The 26,718-nt window shown below is 40.8% G+C and overlaps 1 protein-coding gene across 2 annotated transcripts in view; it reads left to right on the forward strand.

Annotated features, from left to right (window-relative positions):
* The window catches only part of LOC114921856 (zinc finger protein 469), a 225,333-nt gene that overhangs the window by 151,420 nt on the left and 47,195 nt on the right, over positions 1-26,718 (forward strand). The gene's annotated exons all lie outside the window — the stretch shown is intronic.

Here is a 26,718-nt window from a genome sequence, read left to right on the forward strand (position 1 = left end):
GAGAACAGATGTCATCAGTTTGTTGCAGAGAGAGTGTGTGTTTAGAATGAGCACGCATGTATAGGCATTAATACATACTGTCTGAGAGGTGCATGGTTTTGTCCTGCCAACACCTACCTACATGCTGTCATTTTGTTTACACTTAGTGCATGCTCTTTCAATGGGTTCACGCCTCAGAGCCCCCCCCCCCCCCCCCCCCCCTTCACTGTGATTCACCAGTGCAGTGTGCTTATCGTTCTTTGCTTCCAGCCCACCGCTGACAGCTCCCAGCCGAGAGCTTCCAGGGTGTGTCTGAGGGACCTCAGGGTGGGGCTCAGGTAGAGCAGACAGCTCAGGTCACAGTGGAATGTTTCAGATTCCTCCGCAGTGGATAAACTCAGCTACCCCCAAAACCAACCAGAGTGCACCTACCTAATCTCCCCTGTTCCCTCAATGTCCCCCCCTCCCTCCTTTCCTTTCCTTCCCCACACCCACTTCATCCTCTCGGTTCCTACAAGTGGAACCTGCTCGGTCATGCCAGTCTGCCTCCTCCTCTGCCAGCCTAACTACCACACACACATTTAAAGGGTGGAAAATCATCCTCATGGCTGCCAGGTGTGGCATTCCCCCTGCGAGTGTAATGGTTGCACTTTGCCAGGCGTGCCATCAGCATGTCTGAGTGCAAGAGACAAACAATGTGAGAGCACGACGTCTGAATGATTCTCTGCTTAAAGTGATTAATAACAACAAATGAAACAGCTGTTATCTCCTTCTTGTAACATCTGTATGCTGAGCTGTTTTCTGTCATTGTTTCAGAAAGTTAACTTTTCAACTTACATCACTGAATAAATTGAAAGCCAGATTTGTCAGTCAGTCAGCGATAAAAAGAATCCCTTGCCCCGTTGTCAAAGGAAATAAAAACAGGTATTCCCTTCCAAACTTTATAATTGAACTGATTGATTTATGACATTGGAGGCGGCAGTGAAGTCAGGCATTCAGGTGTATGATGATGTTTGGGAGCTAAACATGCACTGATGCAGGTTCCCCTTAGGAAGCCCAAAAGACTGGAAAGGGGATGTGTGACATAAAGCAGTGTCAAGGTTAGCCAATAGGGAATAAAACCTCACACCTTTAAGGAAAGGAATGGGAAAGGCGTGAAAAGGGGGCGTGACAGAAAAGGGAGACGAGAGAGACAATGTTGCTGTATGATGGCAGCATTTTCCATGATACAAAAAAAGCTCTTTGGTGGTGCTGTAAATACTGCTGGAATGAAAAACATACCAACGGTGTACATCGCTTACCTCACATTACCTCTACCTCCTGCCCCCTCTGCTCCCTGGCTCAGTGGGTCTGCTCTTATGAATGTATGGTTTCCATTAGTCAATTACAGCCTCTGAAGCTTTTCTGAAACACCCCTCTTTCCTATTTGTGCTCCTTTTTTCTCTCTCCTTCCTTTCCCTCTTGCTCTCACTTCCTGTATGTTACAGTATAATCTCAGCTGACATATTCATCTATATTTCAGCAGTCACTATGACGACCTCTTGTCAAGCTGCCAATTAAAATGTGATGTGTTTTTAATTTAAAAGTCAAGTCAATTTCAGGGCATATATGATATACCTCTAGCATGTGTGTGTGTGTGTGTGTGTGTGTGTGTGTGTGTGTGTGTGTGTGTGTGTGTGTGCAAGTACAGGTGTATGTGCAAAGTGCAATTCCACAAGTAGGCAAAGCCAACACGCACAAGCTCTCACTCGCTCGCTCGCCTGCGTTTATCAGTGCATGCAACACAAGGATATCTCGATATGCCTGCAGGGATTCAAACTGTCAAACACTGAATAAAAACCTCTGCTAGAAATGTGGTAACCTTAAAAACATTTCCTAAACACATCTCGGGTGTTTATCAAAGATTCCTGTAGGATTCATTCTGCAGTAATTAGACCATGCCCATGGTTTCACTCAAATATGAAAATTGTGCAAATATCTCCCCCGAGGAATCGGTAAACGCCGTGCCCCCCCCCCCCCCCCCCCCAAAAAAAAAAAAAAAAGAAACGTCTAATTTTTAGCTAGTACCAGTTTCTAATTACCAGCTATTATAATATGTGAATCATACTATTATACATGTTGGCACAGGCCATTTACAATGTAAATAATTTAACACACTGTAATGAATAAAAATGAAATATTAGCCGCCTAAAGATCTCCCTGCTAATAGGTCAGACTGCACCATGCGACTCCCTTTACGGAAACATTTACCCACAACAACAAGCAGACTGTGCAGTGCAGTCACAGTTTTGCAGGATAAACAGCTAAAGGTAATTTGGCTTGTTTGGTGCAAAGCACAGCAGGGTTTTGTGTGTGTGTGTGTGTATGTGTGTGTGTGTGTGTGTGTGTGTGTGTGTGTGTGTGTGTGCGCTCTGTGGTGCTGTATGCAACAAAATGAGATGTTGGAAGACCCTCAGACGTTACGTGTTTGTCCCTGTTTCCCCTCACTGATGGGCATCAGAGCATCAGGCCCCAGTCAAACAAATAAAGTGCTAATCTAGTAAATTACAGGAAATAAGAAACAAATGGCATCTGGGCCTGCAGACATGCAGTGCTGCACTAAACACCTCCAACTCTCACATAGAGCCTGGCTAAGCATTTCCTCCCAGATAAGTGTTTCCTCTGCTCAAACTAGAGAAATGATTCAAGATTATTTACTCTTCTAAGAAGTTTCTATCCCTCCGTTACTCAGCCTTAAATAATTCTCCAATTCACTTATCAGACTCTTTTCTCCAAAGTGACGTACATCAGAGAGTAAGAACAACACAAGCAAGGATCTGGAAAAAAGGGAACAATGTGAGTAAGAGCAAACGATCAGCTTTGAGTCTGATTGGACACACAGGTGCTGACAGGAAGTGACCAGAGGCAAAGCACAACATTGAGGGCAGTTCTTGAGAGCTCTAATCAGTATAGAAACCATCTTATAAGTCGTCGTTATCAAACAAAAACCATCGTCATTACCATCATCATCATCAATAATATGGAGACCATCATCATTAAGTTAGTAGGTATTCATGAAAGAGCTGGGTCTTTAGCTTTTTCTTAAAGGTGCAGAGGGACTCTGCAGATCACATGGAGTTTGGAAGTTCATTCCAACTCTAAATAAGTCTTCAGCTGTAATCTCTGTTTTGAGTTGCCGCTCTATTGAGTATAGATCACTGTTCATACTGTAGGAGGGCTTCCCAGTTCCTGTCCTTTTATGTTCTGGCTTCTAAATACAGCAGAGGGATGATTTAAACCTGTTGGATAAGAGTTGAGCATGTAATGAAAAAGGTCATCCTCGTTGAAGGAAAATGCCTTACTAATGTCAGGGTTGCTTTTATGTGTTCTGCCTAGGTCCTTGCAAGTCCAAAGCATAAATTTCATTTTCATGTTTTCCCATGGTCAAATTTGGAATAAGATGTATTTTTTCATTTTCTTAATCATTGGATACAGTTTTATCATTTGTAGGGAATTCACAATATAATGTGTATAAAAGGATGTAATACACTATACAGTGTAAAGTATTCGAGCACCTCAGCTTTCAAGCCTGAACATCACACGATCAGTTGTAGCCCGTGACCCCGTGACCCCCTCTCAGCACTTTCTCAGAGAAGTTCACGGAGCACCAGGGGCGTGGGAGTGGATGTAATCATCTCCTGACAAACAGCACATAGTTCAGTTAACAAACCAAAGAAAACTCCTTCTCCACTGTTTCAGCTGTATCAGTTTGTGTTTATTATCTTGGATGCTTAAAGTACACAATGCCTCCCAGTTCAGTGTGAAGAACAGTCATGCACAGGCCGGGCTCCACATTCTATCCACCACCTTCACCTGATTTAGATGCAATCCCACTGAGATCATAAAAAACTCCCAGAGGGGATGGATGCCAAGAGGGGATAACGTTAGATTTAAGACACACACAGAGTGCAGACACATAATCACAGAGTGTACATATGCACAGGCACACACAGGCATATGTGTACGATCTCAGGCCGACATCTTACAAACAAAATGAGACGGGGAAATCTCACTGATTTCCAGATGAGGTTAAAAGACCATTTTTTTTACCACTTCTGGAAGAAGTTTGTGCCCTTACTTAACAGGTTATTTATGTGTAACAGAACATCGTGTCACACTTTTATCATCTGCCAATGTTATTGAATGAGATGCAGGTTGTAACGTACAAATCCTGGACTCCACTTGTGTGTCCTTGAGAAAGAATAAAAGCCCAAAGGTGTGTGTGCATCTGCGTGAGTAGGAAATGTGAGTAACATCTCAGTAGGTCCTATAAGCCAACATCAAATATATCAAACTGAGTGTAAACTGAGTGAATTGGGAGTGTGCTTACCACCCAAAAATTCAGCAAGAATTTATTTTTTATTTTATTTTATTCTTTCATTTTATATAATTCATTTGTTTGTTTGTCCTAAAGATGTTAAATATCGTAGAGAAAGGGAAGACAAATTAATGAATTTATGTAACACAGATCCAAGTTACTTTAAACAAACTGTAAAACATGTTTCTGTATTGTAAGTGTTATTTTTTAGTATTTCCACATCACTGGGGGGGACACGACCTTTTTGACACCATACCACTTATAAAAATGTAAAATATTGTCATCTTTATGTTGAATATAAAATATGTGTACTGTATGTTAAGACATGATGACAATAAAAAGTAAGAAAGCAAGAATGATGAGAAGAATAAAACAACAACTTTGATCTTCAGACCAATGTCAAAGTGTTTTTAATCTTTCCCCGAGTTAGCTGAAGATTAGAGGGAAATGCAGCATGACTTTACGTCCTCTTGTTTACATACGATAACAAATAAAGAGGAGAGAAAGACCTGTGTGTGTGTGTGTGTGTGTGTGTGTCTGTGTGTGTGTGTGTGTGTGTGTGTGTGTGTCTGTGTGTGTGTGTGTGTGTGTGTGTGTGTGTGTGTGTGTGTGTCTGTGTGTGTGTGTGTGTGTGTGTGTGTGTGTGTGTCTGTGTGTGTGTGTCTGTGTGTCTGTGTGTGTGTGTGTGTGTGTGTGTCTATGTGTGTGTATGTGTGTGTGTGTGTGTGTGTGTGTGTGTGTGTGTGTGTGTGTGTGTGTGTGTGTGTGTGTCTGTGTGTGTGTGTGTGTGTGTGTGTGTGTGTGTGTGTGTGTCTGTGTGTGTGTGTGTGTGTGTGTGTGTGTGTGTGTGTGTGTGTGTGTGTGTGTGTGTGTGTGTCTGTGTGTGTGTGTGTGTGTGTGTGTGTCTGTGTGTGTGTGTGTGTGTGTGTGTCTGTGTGTGTTTGTCACAATAGTAAAAGTCTTTAACTCCATGTGGTCGCAGCTCTGTGGTCTCATGTACCAGGTGAACTCCAAACGTCACACACACCCACACACACCTCGAGGTGACTCTCCATGGCAGGGTGCCCAGTGTGTCACCAAACCACACAGCTGTACATTCCCAGACTCTGACAGTGGGATTAGATTAGCTAAGTGGAACATTTGGCATCTGTCTGATTTGCATGTGTGTGTTTATCTGTGTCTGAACATAAATATAAAGCTCTGTCTGAGTGGGAGACCCATGCCAACTCAAGGTGTGTGGGAAGAAAACAATCAGCAGTGGCTGCGTTTTCTAAGATAGCGTGATCGTTCTGCAGTCAGCTCCCACAGGTCTGCACTTTACGGCGGCGTTAATGGCTTTGTGTCCCACATGCCCATTTTACCTGATATATAATTTCATTTCTTTACACTGAATGGCTCCCTTTAGACTTACAGTGAATTATGCACAGGCTGTCTCACTGCTACCTTTTTGGCCTCTGAATAGAGATGTACACGTAAGCTCATATTCTTGAATTTCATCAGACTTTTTAAAAAAACATTAAAATTAAATTCTAATTGTTTGGATTTTGTTTGAAAAGTAAACTTTAAAGCAGGTTCAGCTCTTAAGTCACGCTTGGGCTTTTATTGGAGCGTTTTCATATCTCCTCTACTGTATCAGAAGCGAGTGCCAGATTTTTTTTTTGTTCTTTGGCATCTGATGTAAAAAGCTAAATCAGAGGCAGCAGGCAGCAGGCTCACTTTCATTTCTTTAGCACTGTCTTGCTTGTGTGAGGATCTTTGATAAAAGGGTGAAACTGATGCAGAGTGTCATCACAGGCACTGCTCGGGCATCATAAGTCCCATAAGTCAAACACAGTCAGCGGTAGCCGCACCGATGATGCTGCAGATTAAGAAATGACACCGCAATTGCTTCCAGTGGCATCAAGATTACTGCCATTGTGACTGCAGCTGACAGGCATCCTAATGGGAGCCAATATCTCCCAGAGCTTCAGGCAGAGCTTCTGAGTGCAACACAAAGTACGTCAATCACACTCAATATCATTAAAACAATTATCATTTGAAACATATAGCTAAGGAGTGGATTATCATGTTTTAGACGCTCTTTGAACATTTTGACATTTTATTCCAAGCCTACAGGAGATAAATGTTGGAGTAGGAGTAATCATTTATTTCAGTCACAAGAAAAATACAAAAACATTTTGACAGAAAAGGTGTAGGCTGAAGCTTTATCTTCTTACACCTACCCTCGCTACAAATCTCATTATTTAAGACACGACTAGTTTGGTTAAAAAAACAAACTTTTTGTTTCAAGAATTTATTTCAAAACAAAACAAATGAAACAAACAAAAAACAAAACAGAAGTCACACTCACAAAAAATAATCAAACCAACCTTTTATATTTGTAGTATAAGTTTGTTCTCAGTATTCCACAAGTTAACTCCTTTTACTGAAATACACCTGTTCTTTATGTTTGTCCATACACACCTGTTCCCCTTAGTTCATACCGGCTCTCTCTAGTTTCAAAATAAACCTCTGAATACTGTTGGGAAGCAAAATGATTGTATGCCTTGTACATTATCTGAGCAGTTTTTAGATCTACTAGATCACTGAATTTATTTTTTTACTTTTAAAGGACAGACAATGACTGGGCTCAAGGTCAAGGTCAAGAGCCCTCTGCGCAAGAGTGTACCTGTTTGTGTGTTAAATTAGTGTGCGGCGATAGAGGCCCTCAAAGCCCCCTGAAGGCAGTGTCACTGTGTTGTTGGAGTTAAGATTGTGTTGAGTGTCCGTTTAAGTGGTGCTGAATGGATAGAGTGGGTGGGGTGGTGAGAGTGGGCGTATCACGGGGATAACGGTGTTGATAACCCAACTCCAGTGCTGAGTTCAAGTCCGGAGCAGTGAAGGGACAGAGAGCACATGGTGGCAGAAAGGAGGGAAGGATCAGCAGATCAGAGAGCGCGTTGAGGAGATTGAGTAAGCAGCGATGTGCAGAGGGAGAGAAAGATGTGCCACCATCTGTTAGCCACATGCACACCCCACAGCAGTCACATAAATCTAAGCCGAGCTCAGCAATGCAAGCTGCATTCCGTCAGGCTAAACGTGCACTGGCTAGCTACCTCACAGAAATGTGAAGCCCATGCAAACGTACAGATCTGAGTTTTACATGCAGCACATACATACTGCAGCTAAAGGGCCGGTGATGAAATGCATTTTAACGCACCAGGAGAAGTGTGACAAGGTGTTTGGAAAACCCATTCCACTGTGGGATGATGATGTTGATGGGTTGCTGTTAATGTGATTATACCAACTTAGCAGCATGTGAGAATGAAGTCTTTTGTAGAACAGTTACACAATCTTTTTAAATTGCTGCTACTGTCACAGTCGATTTGTGAATTATTGCTTCTCGCTATTGGCTAGAAAACTGTTGGGAAAAAAAAAAACAGTGCAGCTGAAGGCAGTGGTTGATTTTAAAATGTGTTTATAAAGGCAGAGTTCTTCTGTTCTCCTGGTGTGGTCTCTTGGCCCTGCACGACACTCAGAACAGTGTGTGTGTGTGTGTGTGTGTGTGTGTGTGTGTGTGTGTGTGTGTGTGTGTGTGTGTGCACACAAATGCACACAGTCACACAGTCACAGGTCAGCGGGGTTAAAGTCAAGCTCAAGCAGGGGAATGTGTGGATGAGTTCCTGTGCAGGACAGATGGAGACCTGCAAAGTCCATTTCTCAAACCGGCTTTGTTTGCAACGCTGTGATGTCACATCTCAATGAAATGACTTCAGTCAACAGCCTGTGGAGATTTGCTGTATGGATATTATAAACTTATTTTACTAAAAACATTGTCATGGTGACCCTCATCAGAACTCGTTCAACTTGTAGCCACCTGAACTTTTAGCTTTACCTGTTCTAAAGGTTCAACATTCAAACAAATACTGTTCGCCTTCTGCTCTTGTAAAGAAAGTCATTTCCACAATATTTTTCACATTGACAATAAACTCTTCCTGGGTGCCGCTGGTGGCGCAGTGGTTTGTGTGCGCGCACCCCATGTATGGAAGCATTGCTCCTCCAAGCGGGCGGCCTGGGTTCAAATCCCACCTGTGGCTCCTTTCCTGCATGTCATTCCCCTCTCTCTCTGGTTTCAGACTCTATCCACTGTCCTCTCTCTCTCTCTGGTTTCAGACTCTATCCACTGTCCTCTCTCTCTCTGGTTTCAGACTCTATCCACTGTCCTCTCTCTCTCTCTGGTTTCAGACTCTATCCACTGTCCTCTCTCTCTCTCTGGTTTCTGACTCTATCCACTGTCCTCTCTCTCTCTGGTTTCTGACTCTATCCACTGTCCTCTCTCTCTCTGGTTTCAGACTCTATCCACTGTCCTCTCTCTCTCTGGTTTCTGACTCTATCCACTGTCCTCTCTCTCTCTCTGGTTTCTGACTCTATCCACTGTCCTCTCTCTCTCTCTGGTTTCTGACTCTATCCACTGTCCTCTCTCTCTCTCTGGTTTCTGACTCTATCCACTGTCCTCTCTCTCCATTAAAAGCACAAAAAACCCAAAAAATTAATCTTAAAAAAAGAAAAAAAAGACAATAAACTCTTCCTTGTCTTGAACCCTTGACACCTCAAATTTAAAAAATGGGTTCTCTTTAAAGGTTTCAAACTTTCGGTTGCAATTTTAAAGAGGCATGAAATACATTGAATCTTTTGTAACCTAGAGTCTCTTAGCTCTAGGTTGTTAAAGACAAATGATCATAAAAATCATAAACTTTTCCATCTTTTGCATACACACACATATTTTTGGCTTTTTTTTTGTCTGATTTCATGGAACTTTAGAGTGATTGAAATTATTGTCTGTGAAGAAAAGATATAATAACATAGCGGCCTGAGATGAGTCACCACTAATTTCATGTTTCCTTTCCGCTGTTCAATTGTGCCGTTCTAGCGCTTGCGGGTGAATGGAGCCCGGCCAATGAGAAGGCCCAGCTCATGAAATCACAGTCATGCAGAGCGGCAGATTGGATGAGGAAGAGCAAATCCAGAAAAAAAAAACACATCAAAAACCCGGTGGTAGAAGCAGAAGTTAAACACTTGGTTCATTAGTGGAGCAGCAGTCATCATCAGCAGAATCGGTTCGAGGTCGTCACTCAACCAGAGGTCATGCTTCCAAGGCAGTAATACAGGGACACTTGGTTACTTAAGGAAACCATAAAATAATCACAGGCCTGCAGACTGCCATTGCTGTACATCCATCATCAGTCCTTCATCAGCGTGCTTTTGCTATGAGGTTTACGAGGAGCACAGCCAAAGTGGCTGCTTGGCTTATCCTCTGTATGTGAAGAAAATGACGGAACGTCCTTCTGAATAAAATGTGAAGACTATGGGGAACTCTCCACAGGAACTATGGATCACAGCTATTGTTCCAGGAACTTTTTGGAAGACAGCTGATTAATCTCCACTTTTCCAAATACATTAGCAAAATAGCCAGCTGACGAAAGCCCCGGCATGCAGGGTTCCTATTGGTCCAGCTGGCTCCGATCCAACAACAAACCCAGGCAGCTGCTCCGTCGCCAATTACTCTGCAGTATTAGTTTCTTCATGCTAACTCAAATCTGGTTGAACGTTATCAGAGCATGTATCAGAAGTGCAGCTTCTCTCTTCTAGCTGTAAGAGATTTATGACCCTGCTTAGCATCAGTTTGGGGGCTGATTATGCAGCCGGTCACATGTTTATGCAGCAGCTGCAGGACGGGGACAGCTGTGACTTCCTGAATCCCAACTACCAAAAAGTGCTTCCAAGTCATACTAATCACAGCTGGAGCAAAAAAACCTCATTTCAGTATCAAATGGTGCAGCTTGCATTAACTTCTTGAGAAACCCTGACACGTTTCATGACCCAGAAAAAATGGTTGAAAGATTAAGTGCATCTTTGAACATGTAATATTGCACAAATGCTAAAATCTGTTCCAGGTATTTATTTTTTTTGAAGTGCATGGCTGCAACCAAGAAATCCTGAAGGGTTTATTTACCTTATTTGACATAAAGATGATGAATGGGATGAGTAAGAGTGTGGAAATCTGTCTTCGTTTAAATAATGAAACTAACCAAGAAAGGAGAACAAGCGTAAACTTGTAACCACTAAGCTGATTAATGAAATGACACCATTAGGTGTGTTTCATAATGTCAAAGTGCTTCTGTTTATTCTGTGTGTCTGCCTCACGCTGCACAAAAACCTGCTCATCCTCCTTCTCTGTATGTCTTTTACTGATGCACTCCTTCCTTTCATCCTCGGCCAGACTTTTTTTTGGACATATAAGATGTTGAAAAAAATGCAGGAAGGAGGAGAAGAAAGAAAGGACAGTTCTGAAGGAATATGGCTCGTATTAATCTGGAAATACTGCCTCACCTCATCTGAACTAAATTACTGGTCTGAACTCGCTGTCCTCGGAGTGCAGGCGGAGAGCCACCGGCGGCCCAGATGGGCAAGGAGCGGTCGGCAGATCTGTCACCACGACCACGGCAGGCATATGAACCCCCCAGTCTGTCCGAGCTCTGGAGCTGCCCCTTTTTATACAGCGGATCAAAAAGTGTTCCTTTGTTATTGTTGGGCTCAGGTTTTATACTCAGGGGCAGCATCTGAAGGAGGGAATCCAGAGATTTTGAAACCCTTTTTTTCTGTCTTTGCTGTTTCCTGCTCCGTTTGTGTGCGTGTGTGTGTATTTAAGAGAGCAGAAGATTGTCTAAACAGAGATGTGAAGATAATAAGAGCTGATCTGTTATTATAAAATATTGCAGATTTCCTTCTCTTTTTAATGACAGTATGTGAACATTTCTCTGGATGATTTGAGGACACTGTTGTGCTTGTGCCTCGGTTGTTCTGTGAGATCTGAGCGCTCATTGCTGGAGGCCATGAAATCTAAAGTTAGATGAGTGTAGCTGGCTCATGGTGTGACTAAAGCTCGCCAGGCTTGTGGTTTGTGCTGTTTAGGAGCAGAGGCAGGCACAAGTGGCTGCAGCATCTCTCACTGCTAATCCCAGGAATTTAAAGGTGTGATTGCACACGCTCCGGGTAAACACTGGCCCATCTGCTCTCTCTCTCTCTCTCTCTCTCTCTCTCTCTCTCTCACCCAGAAGAACTGAACACAGCTGACATATAAAAATGTCACTGTGTTTGAAAGTCAGACAGGAGCCTCATGCCGACAAGATATATGACGTAACATCAATGGCCAGTGGGTCTGAGTCAAGCAGTGCCTTGTTACTTTGATGGTGTGTAAATGTGAAAGTGTACATCAGATTAAAGTCCTTATTGCATCACTTCACTGACATCAGGTGTGTATGAACGCCGTGCTCCGTGGATGCAGAAAGGCTTGTGTCAATGTGTCGGTTGGTCAGCTAAGGAGGAGGAGGAGGAGGAGTTTTTTGTTCTGCCCATCAACTCAAGTTCACCTTGAAAAACTTTACAAGACAGAAAAAAAGACGTGATTTATCTCCAACTCCAACAATCTGTCCAGAGAGAAATCATAAATTAGCACACAGATGTCTTTGACTTTGACAAGAGTTGGACAGACATCAGCAGGAATGTTACAGCCAAACACTTCAGCCACGCCTCAAACTGCTGAGGACAAACAGTGTTCACACCAACCTGTGACCATGTACTTCATTCATTTATTTACTTCATTCATAAAAGTAGGTCTCGGAGACCAACAAAATATTTTAGAAATAATAGTATTGTGTATTTGTGTTAACTTATCTGAAAGTCTTTCTATGTAATTTTTCACACTTAAATGTATAAATCAAGTCTGAAAATAACTCTGTGAGTCATGACTGTCTACAATGGGTGTAACACCCGAGTCCCACTGTCTGTGATGTTTTCAGAGTTTTCAGAGTCCTATCTTCACTTTGTTTACATCGCCAGGACGGCCGGCTGACTCCTCCCCTCGTGTATAAAAGTTGTTTAATTGAGGGACTAGAGAAAAGAAGAATAACATACTGTACTCACTGCTTAACTGTGTTTCTAGATCACGCTCATTTCAGGTAAATTTACATGCAGTGTGAAGATACCAGCATAATAAAGATCGCTAGCATTAGCATGCTAACACAACAATGCAGTTGTTTTGGTTTCATGCTGGAGCTACAACCTACATACTTTTACAGACTTACTTTTATGTGATGTCGTCTTCTTAATGTCTTTTCTTACTGCTTTTACTATTTTTATCTTCTTTTACTTCTTACTGTCCTTTTATTTATGTTCTTATCTCTTATATCTTATTTAAACTCCTCTTGTGTTTTAACTTGGTCATTTCTTATCTTACTTACTTTGTCTATTTATGTTTCATATTTATATTTACTTTTTATTTGTATTAATATTATAGTTTTTTGATAATTGATTCACTTGTTTCTATTTCTCTTCCTGCTCTTACCTTCTTATTGCTGTTCTCTTTTTATTTTCTTTTATCTCTTTTAGTTTCTTACATCTTTTTAAATCTTTGGTTCCTCTTGGTCTCAGCTCGTGTTGTTGGGTTCTTGTGTTGCCTGGGTTCTAATGATGGTTCTTATGATGGTTCTTATGATGGTTCTTATGATGTTTCTTGTGATGGTTCTTGTGATGGTTCTTATGATGGTTCTTGTGATGGTTCTTATGATGGTTCTTATGATGGTTCTTGTGATGGTTCTTATGATGGTTCTTATGATGGTTCTTGTGTTGCCTGGGTTCTTATGATGGTTCTTATGATGGTTCTTATGATGCCTGGGATCTTATGATGGTTCTTGTGATGGTCCTTATGATGGTTCTTGTGATGGTTCTTATGATGGTTCTTATGATGGTTCTTATGATGTTTCTTGTGATGGTTCTTGTGATGGTTCTTATGATGGTTCTTATGATGGTTCTTGTGATGGTTCTTGTGATGGTTCTTATGATGGTTCTTATGATGGTTCTTATGATGCCTGGGTTCTTATGATGGTTCTTGTGATGGTTCTTGTGATGGTTCTTATGATGGTTCTTATGATGGTTCTTGTGATGGTTCTTATGATGGTCCTTATGATGGTCCTTATGATGGTTCTTGTGATGGTTCTTATGATGGTTCTTATGATGGTTCTTGTGATGGTTCTTATGATGGTTCTTATGATGGTTCTTGTGTTGCCTGGGTTCTTATGATGGTTCTTATGATGCCTGGGTTCTTATGATGGTTCTTGTGATGGTCCTTATGATGGTTCTTATGATGGTTCTTGTGATGGTTCTTATGATGGTTCTTGTGATGGTTCTTATGATGGTTCTTATGATGGTTCTTGTGATGGTTCTTATGATGGTTCTTGTGATGGTTCTTATGATGGTTCTTGTGATGGTTCTTGTGATGGTTCTTGTGATGGTTCTTATGATGCCTGGGTTCTTGTGATGGTTCTTGTGATGGTTCTTGTGATTGTTCTTGTGATGGTTCTTATGATGGTTCTTATGATGCCTGGGTTTTTATGATGGTTCTTGTGATTGTTCTTATGATGGTTCTTATGATGCCTGGGTTCTTATGATGGTTCTTGTGATGGTTCTTGTGATTGTTCTTGTGATGGTTCTTATGATGGTTCTTATGATGCCTGGGTTTTTATGATGGTTCTTGTGATTGTTCTTGTGATGGTTCTTATGATGGTTCTTATGATGCCTGGGTTTTTATGATGGTTCTTGTGATGGTTCTTGTGATGGTTCTTATGATGGTTCTTATGATGGTTCTTGTGATGGTTCTTATGATGGTTCTTGTGTTGCCTGGGTTCTAATGATGGTTCTTATGATGGTTCTTATGATGGTTCTTGTGATGGTTCTTGTGATGGTTCTTATAATGGTTCTTATGATGGTTCTTATGATGGTTCTTACGATGGTTCTTATGATGGTTCTTGTGATGGTTCTTATGATGGTTCTTATAATGGTTCTTATGATGGTTCTTATGAAGGTTCTTGTGATGGTTCTTATGATGGTTCTTATAATGGTTCTTATGATGGTTCTTATAATGGTTCTTATGATGGTTCTTGTGTTTCCTGGGTTCTTATGATGGTTCTTATGATGGTTCTTATGATGCCTGGGTTCTTATGATGGTTCTTGTGATGGTTCTTGTGATGATTCTTATGATGGTTCTTGTGATGGTTCTTGTGTTGCCTGGGTTCTTATGATGGTTCTTATGATGGTTCTTATGATGGTTCTTATGATGGTTCTTGTGATGGTTCTTGTGTTGCCTGGGTTCTTATGATGGTTCTTATGATGGTTCTTATGATGGTTCTTGTGATGGTTCTTGTGTTGCCTGGGTTCTTATGATGGTTCTTATGATGGTTCTTATGATGGTTCTTATGATGGTTCTTGTGTTGCCTGGGTTCTTGTGATGGTTCTTGTGATGGTTCTTATGATGGTTCTTATGATGGTTCTTATAATGGTTCTTATGATGGTTCTTATGATGGTTCTTATGATGGTTCTTGTGATGGTTCTTATAATGGTTCTTATGATGGTTCTTATGATGGTTCTTGTGTTGCCTGGGTTCTTATGATGGTTCTTATGATGCCTGGGTTCTTATGATGGTTCTTGTGATGGTTCTTGTGATGGTTCTTGTGATAGTTCTTATGATGGTTCTTATGATGGTTCTTATGATGGTTCTTGTGATGGTTCTTATGATGGTTCTTTTGATGGTTCTTGTGTTGCCTGGGTTCTTATGATGGTTCTTATGATGGTTCTTGTGATGGTTCTTATGATGGTTCTTATAATGGTTCTTATGATGGTTCTTGTGTTGCCTGGGTTCTTATGATGGTTCTTATGATGGTTCTTATGATGGTTCTTATGATGGTTCTTGTGATGGTTCTTGTGTTGCCTGGGTTGTTATGATGGTTCTTATGATGGTTCTTATGATGGTTCTTATGATGGTTCTTGTGATGGTTCTTGTGTTGCCTGGGTTCTTATGATGGTTCTTATGATGGTTCTTATGATGGTTCTTATGATGGTTCTTATGATGGTTCTTGTGTTGCCTGGGTTCTTATGATGGTTCTTATGATGGTTCTTGTGATGGTTCTTATGATGGTTCTTATAATGGTTCTTATGATGGTTCTTGTGTTGCCTGGGTTCTTATGATGGTTCTTATGATGGTTCTTATGATGGTTCTTGTGATGGTTCTTGTGTTGCCTGGGTTCTTATGATGGTTCTTGTGATGGTTCTTGTGTTGCCTGGGTTCTTATGATGGTTCTTATGATGGTTCTTGTGATGGTTCTTGTGATGGTTCTTATGATGGTTCTTATGATGCCTGGGTTCTTATGATGGTTCTTGTGATGGTTCTTGTGATGATTCTTATGATGGTTCTTGTGATGGTTCTTGTGTTGCCTGGGTTCTTATGATGGTTCTTATGATGGTTCTTATGATGGTTCTTGTGATGGTTCTTGTGTTGCCTGGGTTCTTATGATAGTTCTTATGATGGTTCTTATGATGGTTCTTATGATGGTTCTTGTGTTGCCTGGGTTCTTATGATGGTTCTTGTGATGGTTCTTGTGATGGTTCTTATGATGGTTCTTATGATGGTTCTTTTAATGGTTCTTATGATGGTTCTTATGATGGTTCTTATGATGGTTCTTATGATGGTTCTTGTGATGGTTCTTATAATGGTTCTTATGATGGTTCTTATGATGGTTCTTGTGTTGCCTGGGTTCTTATGATGGTTCTTATGATGCCTGGGTTCTTATGATGGTTCTTGTGATGGTTCTTGTGATGGTTCTTGTGATAGTTCTTATGATGGTTCTTATGATGGTTCTTATGATGGTTCTTGTGATGGTTCTTATGATGGTTCTTTTGATGGTTCTTGTGTTGCCTGGGTTCTTATGATGGTTCTTATGATGGTTCTTGTGATGGTTCTTATGATGGTTCTTATAATGGTTCTCATGATGGTTCTTGTGTTGCCTGGGTTCTTATGATGGTTCTTATGATGGTTCTTGTGATGGTTCTTGTGATGGTTCTTGTGTTGCCTGGGTTGTTATGATGGTTCTTATGATGGTTCTTATGATGGTTCTTATGATGGTTCTTATGATGGTTCTTGTGTTGCCTGGGTTCTTATGATGGTTCTTATGATGGTTCTTATGATGGTTCTTGTGATGGTTCTTGTGTTGCCTGGGTTCTTATGATGGTTCTTATGATGGTTCTTATGATGGTTCTTGTGATGGTTCTTGTGATGGTTCTTATGATGGTTCTTGTGATGGTTCTTGTGATGGTTCTTATGATGGTTCTTGTGATGGTTGGGTTATATATGTCTGTTGGGTATCGTGCACTTTGGGTTCTTTTCTGTTGAATTGTATTTAATTATTTTTAGTATTTTGCATTTGTTATGTTCTTGTTGTTGTTTATGTTCTTCTGTGTTTGGTTTAGTTTGTTCTTGTTTTTGCTGTTTGTCAAAGCACTTTGTAAACCTGTGTTTAGGTGCTATAGAAATAAAGTTATTATTATTATTATTATTATTATTATTATTATTATTATTATGCGTAGCCTAAAGTAGACAGTAAGTACAGCAGTTTGAATATGTTTGACAGCTGAGACGCTCTGCAGGATAACCTGCAACACAGTTTTCTGTTGATGGTTTCTCACACACTTGTAATCTTTAATGTGTTGTACAACATGTCTAAAGAATTTCTGTGTTTTGATCTGTTGTTACTGGAAGCTTTGGATAAGATCTGGACAGCATGATAAAAATACTCAGGTTCAAATACAGTGTTGGCTAACAGCAGCTTTTATGAGGCATGACAGACTTGAGCAATAACCCCCTGAGACACCAAATAAAGCTTAGAGAAACAGAAGCATGTAAACAGTTTGAAGTGCGATAAGATCTGTGTAGTCATAATGATCGATAAAGTTTAAATGTGCTTTTAGACAGAATAAGATTTCTTTGTATCTACCTGAGTGGTTAGTGTTATTTTCGGTCAGAATCAGGTCACAACCGATGAATAAAAACAAACAAACATAGGAATATAAAATTTCAGCCCGCTTTCTTTTTTTTTTCCTCTTGCTCCTCATTACAAGTTCTTTAAATTTAAAATCAGACAACACCGTTTCAGACTTACATCTACCTGCACAGGCTCGACACTGACCACCCTCAAAATCAGCTGGCCTGTTGTCAGGACAACCTGAGCTAAACTCAAGTGTGTGGTTTACAAAGAGCGCTGATCTTGGCTTTAATGGGGGCACAGTACGGTGGCCGGTAGGGGTCAAACGCTCAGCAACTGATGAAACGACATACACGCGCAGCATATATAGAAATGCTGCACATTCAAAAGCAAATGCAAACTACCACAACAAATGCAAAGGCTGAAACGCGCTGCAAATAGGCAAAAAAACTTGACCCCTACCGGCCACCGTACACAGGGCATCAAACTATCAAACATTTAATCTCCTTTTTTTTTTTTTTTTATTCCCTCCAACCATTCTGTCCAGTGTTAATGCTTTAACAATTACACACCAGTGCCTCATTTGTACATTTTCTATCCATCTCAGCCGCTGCCTGTTGAATTCTTCAACATCATACAGCATCATACAGCATCATACAGCAAACACTGATCCACTGTGACGTCTTCATTGTTTAAAGCAGTTTTTTTTGTCCAGTTTTACATTTTTACATACGTTTTATATTTTTGGAGGTGGAGGTGGATTCTGGTCAGTGACTCCTGTGTTTATGTTTCACCTGCCTTGCATATAGTTGACCTCTGACCTCAGGTTGCACATCCCTATGGGAGAGGGAGACGTGCCTGTGAGAAGCCCACTGGTGGGCGGGGGAGTGGTTTTATACACAGACTGGCATTATCTGCATCTCCTGCTCCGCTCAAAGGGACAGGGCCACTAAGTATACCCTGCGAGGCCTTCCCAGGCTCCTCTGGGTTGAGGAGATGCGGCCGCCGCTTGGGCCATAGGCCAATGACATAGCTGCCGACCTCCACGGAAAGTATTTTTAAGGTCAATTACAGGGTGCAGTGCCTTTAGATGGCCGACTGGTGCTGAGGAGGCCTCATATTAAAGGTTTATGTGGAGAAGAACCAGAGAGGTCTGCCTTAGCTCACCCCAGCTCCCATTGTTACCACACGGCCACAGAGACAGTGCACTTTGACCGATCCACTGGGTGATGCACGCAGACACTCACTGACATTAAGAGTTTATAAAATATCTTTCAAAGTTGATTTATGAAGCACTTGAAAATAAATGATTGAGATGTCTGAATTACTGGACGTCTACATTAAATCATATTTTGTTCAAATGTGTATTTCTTTAAGGAAAGTATTATTTTATGTATTTTTAAATGTAGCAGTCAGTATATGACATTTATGGGGAAACTCTTGGGAATTCTGCTCTCATTTAGCGTTACGTTGAGGTAAACCAACCACTGACACATGAGGGGAATACAAGCAGCGTCATTGCAACTATTTATAAGTGACGTTTGACTGAAACACATTTAACTCCTGCTCTCAAATTAGATGAGTCACCAGGATTTACTTTAAAGTCTGTGACCTTCTTTTCCTTCAGATATGGCTTCCGAGAGCTCAACATTGCATAAAGCCTTATAAGTGCTTATGATTAAACTACAGGCTCACATTTTTCAAGGTCGTGTTTAAAACAACACCTCCAAAGTTGATCGGAAATATGGAAGAGTTTTGAAATAGTTATTGGACACTTTAATGATTCATCTGGTCCCCTCTGGCCCCGTGAGGATCCAGAACTAACATGAAAAAGATTCTGAGCCAAATGCTACTCTTGCAGTTAAGATGAAACTTGTAAAATCTTAACTAATTAGTTTAGTTTTAGTTTAGTTTAATCATTTATTTGAATCAGGGACAAAAAACACTCATTAGTCTCAGAAGAGATTCTTTGTACCAGATTTAGCTAACTAGCTAATTTACATCTGTTGTCCCTGGGCAGATGATGGCAACAGTAAAATACAAATAAACCAGTCACACACACACACACACACACACACACACACACACACACACACACACACACACACACACACACACACACACACTTCATAAGAGAAGAAGGAAGTTATGATTTTTCAAATTAACAGTTAGTAGTGAAAAGTGCTTCTATCCCTTTTCTGTTTATACTTTTTCTGTTTTAGCAGAACAGATGTGCAGTGACTGTGTGAAGGAACAAAACGTGATTAAGCCATTTGTAAGATGCCAATTTGCAAATGCTGCGTGGCTAGTTCCCCTTCTCATACATGGCTGTATGATGAGGTGTCTTCATATTTTTTGGTGTTTCTTATCCCTCTGCGACGCAGACAGATGAATAATACACAGACACTGTGTAGCTCATTAGAGGGTTTATCTTAACTCCCACACATTCACTCACACTATCACATAAGCCCCCATTCTCTCCACACAGACCACACACACACAGAGCCACACAGCTGACCAGCTCTCAATATAAATGAACATCCAGTCAGATGATTTTTGGTCCTTTTCATGATTCATTCCAGCACGACTCAGGCAAAGCCATAAATACAGGCCTGTCAGGCTGCGTGTTACCCCACAGTGCGGGGTAGAGCGCACAGTACAGTAGACACCATTCACCTCTCTGTGTGTTTGGACGGGGGCAGAGGGGAAAGGTTTGGAGTTGGTGGCTTTGGTCTTCGTGAAAGAGTGAAGTATTGATGGGACAAAAGTGAACAGAAGGGATTTGAAAGGCCTGTTTGTGCAGATGAGGGCTCTGTGTTTGGTTTGCTGTGGGCTCGGCTACACTTCAACGGCAGCTCTATATCCAGCCTTGCACTATTTCAACCCAGACGCTTTAATCAGACAAAATAAAGGCACCGGAAAAGATGGTACCCAAAGAGGAAACATTGATATGTGTTTTAGTGTTTAACTCTATCACTTTATCACAGTGATCCAGACATAAATGACATTCTGAGGCAGTAACCCTTCAATTAGCTGCAGTTCAGCCTGAGACACCGGCCTACCGAGGCGCAGCGTAGTGATTATACTGTTTTCCCTTTGTGAACATGATTAGCAAATAGGTAGTTTTGAAAGTGTCCCAGGAAGAAATATCTTTACGAAGCCCTCCTCTATGCTGAGTTAATGTGAAAACATTTCACAAAATGAAGAAATAACTCAACTTTCAACTCAACTCAACTTTATTGATATAGCACTTTAAACATAGTTGATCCAAAGTGCTGAACATTGCAGAAACAAAGCATTAGAAAGTAACAGACAAGAACAAGTGACAGTTAATTCCAGTGTAGTGGTTTTTGTGCTTGATGGGTTACTGAACATTAAAGACAATTGAGTAAAAATATGTCTTAAGGCGAGTTTTAAAAACACAGTTTTGGTCCTGCAATAGAAGAAAAAGCCCGATCCCCATTGCACTTTGTCCTGGATCTATAAGGAGAGGATTTTAACGTTACTCTTCAATAGTTCATGTTCAAAGTTTGTGTGCAACTCTGCAGAAAAGCTGCTTTAATTGTGATAATAATTGTTCTTTGTACAAGACAATTAGTAGGAAAACATTTTTGCAAGCAAAGATAAAACAATTTAAATTTTATCATGTCATTCTTTGTGAACAAAGCTGCATTCCTTGTAATAACATCCGTTTAGTGAGCCTAATTTAAGACAAGGAAGACAGCTCAATCGGGGTACTGGATGGGCACCAGTTATGTGTGGAAGTTTGGGGGAACACATACAAAACAAATACAGAACCAGTCTTCATTCTCCAGCAAAGAGCCATAAGAATTATAACTAACTCCAACTACAGAGAACCAACAAACCCACTCTTCATCAAACTGAAAACACTGAAACTGAAGGACTTGGTCGACTTTAAAACAACTCAAATCATGTACAAAGTTAAAAATGATCAGATGCCGAACAGTATCCAAAAGTCTTTTCAGCAGAGGGACAGTAAACACAATCTCAGAGGAATATTTATGTTAAAAAAAAACAGCAGTAAGGACCATTTTTGTTTTATTTTTAAAACATGTTCGAAATAAAAAATAAATGAAATGAAATGAGATATGTCTAACTCTCATGCACTAGAGGGACTAGAGTTCATCTCCAATCACAGACTTGGAGACAGTCAGTGCAGTTTGAGTTCAGGTATATATTTTTTTGCATCATATAAACTTATAACTGGCCTCCAGGAGATTCCTTAGCATCCCAAAAAGCTTTCCCACTCAACCCCCCCCCCCCTTATGAACGGCCCTTCTTGGACTCAATGTTTGCAGTTTTTTAGCCAACATTATCCCTAACATACCTAGAGATACACCTCTCTGGGCATGCACTGGCCTTTTTGAAGCAGACTGGGTATTAGTGAGGTTATGACACATACCATTATATAATTCGGCGTTAGTCAGACACTAATTCAGTCTCAATCCACTGCCAAACCAAACAGTGAGACACAAGAGGAGCATTGTAATGGAGCTCGCTGAACAACCCGAGCTCAAATATTAGGCATCAAGCCATGAAAGAGAAAGTTGAGTTGATGCATCCCTACACATTACCACGGTCTGTCTCCGTTTCAAATACACACCAAGTCTTTTTTTTTGACAGAGCCCACTGCAAGCTGAAGTCAGATAAGGAAAATCACAGAGCAATCGGTCAATTTCAAAATAAAACACAAGATACAGATACCCAATGGTATCTTTAACAACATCACATCAAAACAGGCACCAAATAAACTGCACATTATCTCTAGAAAGACAAAGCAGCATAGATATATCAGTATAGAAACCAAGTCGTCGTTATCAAACAAAAACCATCGTCATTACCATCATCATCATCAATAATATGGAGACCATCATCATTAAGTTAGTAGGTATTCATGAAAGAGCTGGCTCTTTAGCTTTTTCTTAAAGGTGCACAGGGACTCTGCAGATCACATGGACTCCTCAGAGTGAAATTGTGACACTGAGGGAACTGAGGGACTATGTGGACCTTGCAGGTAAACGCAAATCCTAATCATACCTCGGCCATACTTTTGTTTTCTTAATTCAAATATTTGTCTTATCTTCATCTTACCTTTGTTGCCTGATGCAAATATTGTAAACATCAAAACTTATAAGGGCCATTCTACCCAATTGGTTTAAAGTCAGGTTGGAAATATTTTGACATTTTTTAAGTTTTATTCCCAAAATGTTTTCCCCTATATATATTGTACCATATCTGAAGTACACATATCTAGTAAAAGAATCGTCAAATTTGATATTGTATTTTTAGACTGTTTTGGAATGTTTCTCCTCTCGCCAAATGTGTCACGACTGAAACATAGTATTAAACTATGATAAAAACAATATTATGATAACCTGTTAGTATTATGTTTACTTCCCTTATGTAAAGATTATTTTTACACATTTCTATTGAAGGCTTTCACAATAAAATCAATAAAAATGATTTTTTAAACAAATTTCAATTTTTATAATTCTTCAAAATCTATGCGCAATCTTTCTGATTGATTTCAGAGTTAATGATTTATGAGACGGAACAGACAGTTAACCAATCAGTATTATAACATTTTAGTTGATAACTCAATATATATACATATTTTTTTTAAAACAACCAGTGTTTCGGTAGTGACCAGTATTTTCTTTGTAGTGTTTTATCATATTGAATCAATATGTTTATAATCAGCACAGAATAAGCAGAGGTAAACTACCTTTCTAGCCTTCTCATTCTCACCTGAGAAGACAAAGAGCTAATGCTGAGCCCCTTTTTTCAACTCTTCCTCTTTCACCTCTAACCCCCCCCCACCCCGGGTCCAAACCTCACCTCTTCCCCCCCCCCCCCCCCACACCATGCCCTGTCTCCTCTGGGAACATCATCACTCCTGGTCCACATGGCGGGGCGAGTACACAACGCCCTGCTGCTAAGTCTACACTGGCTGGGGGTGCCCTGTGTTTGCCCTGGGGGGGAGTGAATGTGTTCCTGGTAGCCGGGCTCTCTGGGTCAGAAATGGCGCACCAGGGTGTGATGGGCTGCGCTCTACTGGTCGTGGCCATTGTAGGTGTGAAATTCCCAGTGCTCAGACTGGACACTCGGCCCGGCAGCACCAGAGTCCAGAAGCTTGCACAGACAGGGGGATGGATGTGATAGACCTTTTGGGTTAGCCACCATCACCAGTGTCTGACCTGAAACCCACTGTCTCATTTCTTGAGGGGCACCACCTTCTCGTCTGAGTGCACAAACACACATTCATTCACACAACTGGTCCTTGTTTGTCTAAAATATTGCTCTCTCTCTGTACTCTACTCTCTGTGCTCCTGTGTCGTAGAGCTTCAGTATATTTCTTTTTTACCCCACTTTTCTTATTTGAGAGGTGCAGGAGGAAGAGTGCCCTGAATGACCCTACCACCATGAACCCTCATTTTTACAGCATATCATTATTTAAAGGGATCCTTCACCCGTTCAAACATGAATCTGTGTTGACTTTGGGTCTTATATGTAGAAATGTGAAATACATTTTGAAGTTGGTGCCTTCTTGGCCGTGAAAAGGCAGAAAGTGTCTTTTTGACTCGTGGATGAAAGACACCAAATCCCAGAATGCACAGCACTGTAGGCTACTCCCACTAAGGTCCTCTATTTCAGAATCAGAATCAGAAATACTTTATTAACGTTAAGTTTTGATTCTGGGAATGAGTTCCCACCCACTGATCTGTGATTGGTCTGTAGCTTCAGTGGTTGAAAATATGAGGAACTAGCGTTGTAGTTTCACCCCGCTAACCACAACAGCTTCCAGTGACGCAAATTGACGATTTTAGCGTCACTGGAAGCTCCTTTACAGACTCAGAAATACAAAGATTTCACATCTCAGGGGAAAATGAGGGCGGGATGCACGACCATTCAAAAATACTACCAGGTTTCTAATGATCCAAAGATTAATGCTAATGGGTGAAGTGTCCCTTTAAGAATTTGGAAGGAAACAGAGGTTATCATGAAGCTACATGAATTTATAAAAGACAGACCTGAGGCTTGATGTGCTCTTTAGCAGCTATATATGATCACAATCTTTTTCAAGCAGCAGCATTGTAACCACAAAGTCATGACTGTACGTGTTCTTCAATGTTCACATGCTAGTGTGGCAAACAGCCAGGCTTTAACATTTTGATTCTGCTGTCATCTAACTATCGCTTCATTCAATCATCTGTCTTTTAAAGTAAAAAAAAAAAATAGAGACATGCTTCAGTAAAGCTTTGGGGGAAATGAATATCAGCATCCCATCCTCTGTTGCTATATTCAGCTTTATGGGTTTATATTGAATAATAAATGTAGTGTGTCACTGAATGTCTTCCTGCACATTGCCTCCAATAAGTCTCAGTTTAATTAGTTCTTGGCCCAGGTGTTACATCCCGAGGGGAAGGTTAGAGCACTCTAATGTCATTAAAACACTTTATATGTTTACAATCGGTGTTTCATACGATTTCTTCCTCCACAGGGAGCGAGTCAGCATTCAGAGACATTTGGCAGAATGAGCATGTGTTTGGGGCTAAAGTTTAAAACTCTTATTGTTGCCCTAGCATGAACTATAACTACTTGTTTAGACTGCTATAGTACAAGCCATTGGTGTCCTGATATGCACAGGCCCCTGGGCCGCATTCAAACAATGTCCATATTCATCCTGGAGATGTTGAAGAGTTGATCTCGGGCCTCTCTCACTTTGATACATCTCACAAAGGTTTTCTGTGTTAACAACACAGAGCGTCCCTCTCTCTCCTTCTGCCTCCACTCTGTTTTCAATTCAGGTCGTTAAGAGGGAAATTTCAATTCCAAAACAATCCCTGATTGAATCCTGTACATACATTGAGATCATGTATGTTCTTGTTGACTTGCACATGTGACTATTCTTTGAGTAATTGGCGCTCAGACGTTCTGCACAACAATACAGTTCTGTCCTTTGGCCCAGCCTGCATTAGTTGTTTTGCCAAATGTGTGTGTGCGGCCTGACAGTCAGACCTTTTCCTGTGGCTTTTTGAAATCCAATCACAGACGCAGCCTGTTTCAGCTTTTCTGTAATTTGAAGTTTCTGTGAGACTTTTATCCTCTGCATAAAAAAATGTGTTTTTTTAGCAAGTTGTGTTTAGATATTCATTAGTCTTAACTTGGCATTCAAGTGTTGTACTTTTAACAAGAGTGTCATATTGGCGCTTTAATTCATAATCAAGCAGACATTTCAAGGTTCTTTGGCCGTTATTTAATCCTGTAAACCTTCTATTGAAATCTGTAGTTAGTGTTAAGACAGCACAAGCTATTGTCACTACACATTTAGCTTGTGTTAAGCTGTTTGACACTGTGTGTTTTCCACTTGATGAAATAACTGTGGGAGGAATTTCTCTTGGAAAAAAAAAGAACCAACCTAAAAATAAAATATAATACAGTAACCTGAGGATTGAATCCAGGAGGCACAAAAGTTCATCCAAAACACAAAACAAGGAGCAAAATGAAGGAGAAGCTCGGTGCCAAACTTTGCTCTACCCCTCTACTGTTAAGTACATCACAGCTCAACTCAGTCCCTAGTGGCCGGACAGAGTATTGCAACTGTTCAGTCATTTCAAAGGCACTCCTAAATCCCAGTTTAAATAGCTGAACTTCAATCACATCTTTTTATCTGTGAAGTGTGACTAAAAGCCTATCATTACTGTTTTAATTTCCCCTATTTTACGGTCACTTGGAACCATTTTAAATCTACTTAATGTTAACATAATGACAATACTTGATGACACAACAGACAGTTAACAAACAACAGCTTTCAGATGTTGGATTAGTCTTTTTCTTTGTGTGTAAAGCTCTGGATTAAAGACGTGAACGAGCAGAGAGGAGCTGCCCGTGTCTCTGGTTTCTGGAGGATTACTGTTTCTTTGCAGTGAAGTGAAATGAAATTAAGTTTTGTCTCCTCTTTTCCCCCGCTGTCATCTCTTGACAAAGCCGCTCCTGCAGTCTGAAAAACCCAACCCACAAGGCCTGTGCTTTCACAACCTGCAATGAAGGCAGCCCATAACTTTAAGTAGTGTTTTGTGGACCTGTTTAAATTTGACAGTATTCTGCCACAGAGAGGGGAGGTGTTTAATGCTACTGTGGGAAAATGCCAGAGATCACTATAAGCCCTGCTTACCTCATCACGTGCTGACAAAATACGAGCTGCCTTTTTCACTAACCAGGAAACACTTTTTGCTGCTTTTCTTATTTTCTCTGATTTTTTAAAATCTCTAAAAGTTTTTTTTCAATCCTTTGGTTTAACTTCACAGTGTTTGTGTTTGTGGGTCTCCCTGATCTTCTTTTTGAATCTTCCTGTTCAGGATGAAGAAGGTTCTGCTGGAATCAAGGCTATCTCTCTCCCTCTATCTCTCTCTCCCTCTATCTCTCTCTCCCTCTATCTCTCTCTCTGTCTCTCTCTCCCTCTATCTCTCTCTCTCTCTCCCTCTATCTCTCTCTCTGTCTCTCTCTCCCTCT

This window comes from Labrus bergylta, chromosome 7 (genome assembly GCF_963930695.1).
Source record: "Labrus bergylta chromosome 7, fLabBer1.1, whole genome shotgun sequence".
Taxonomy (NCBI): domain Eukaryota; kingdom Metazoa; phylum Chordata; class Actinopteri; order Labriformes; family Labridae; genus Labrus; species Labrus bergylta.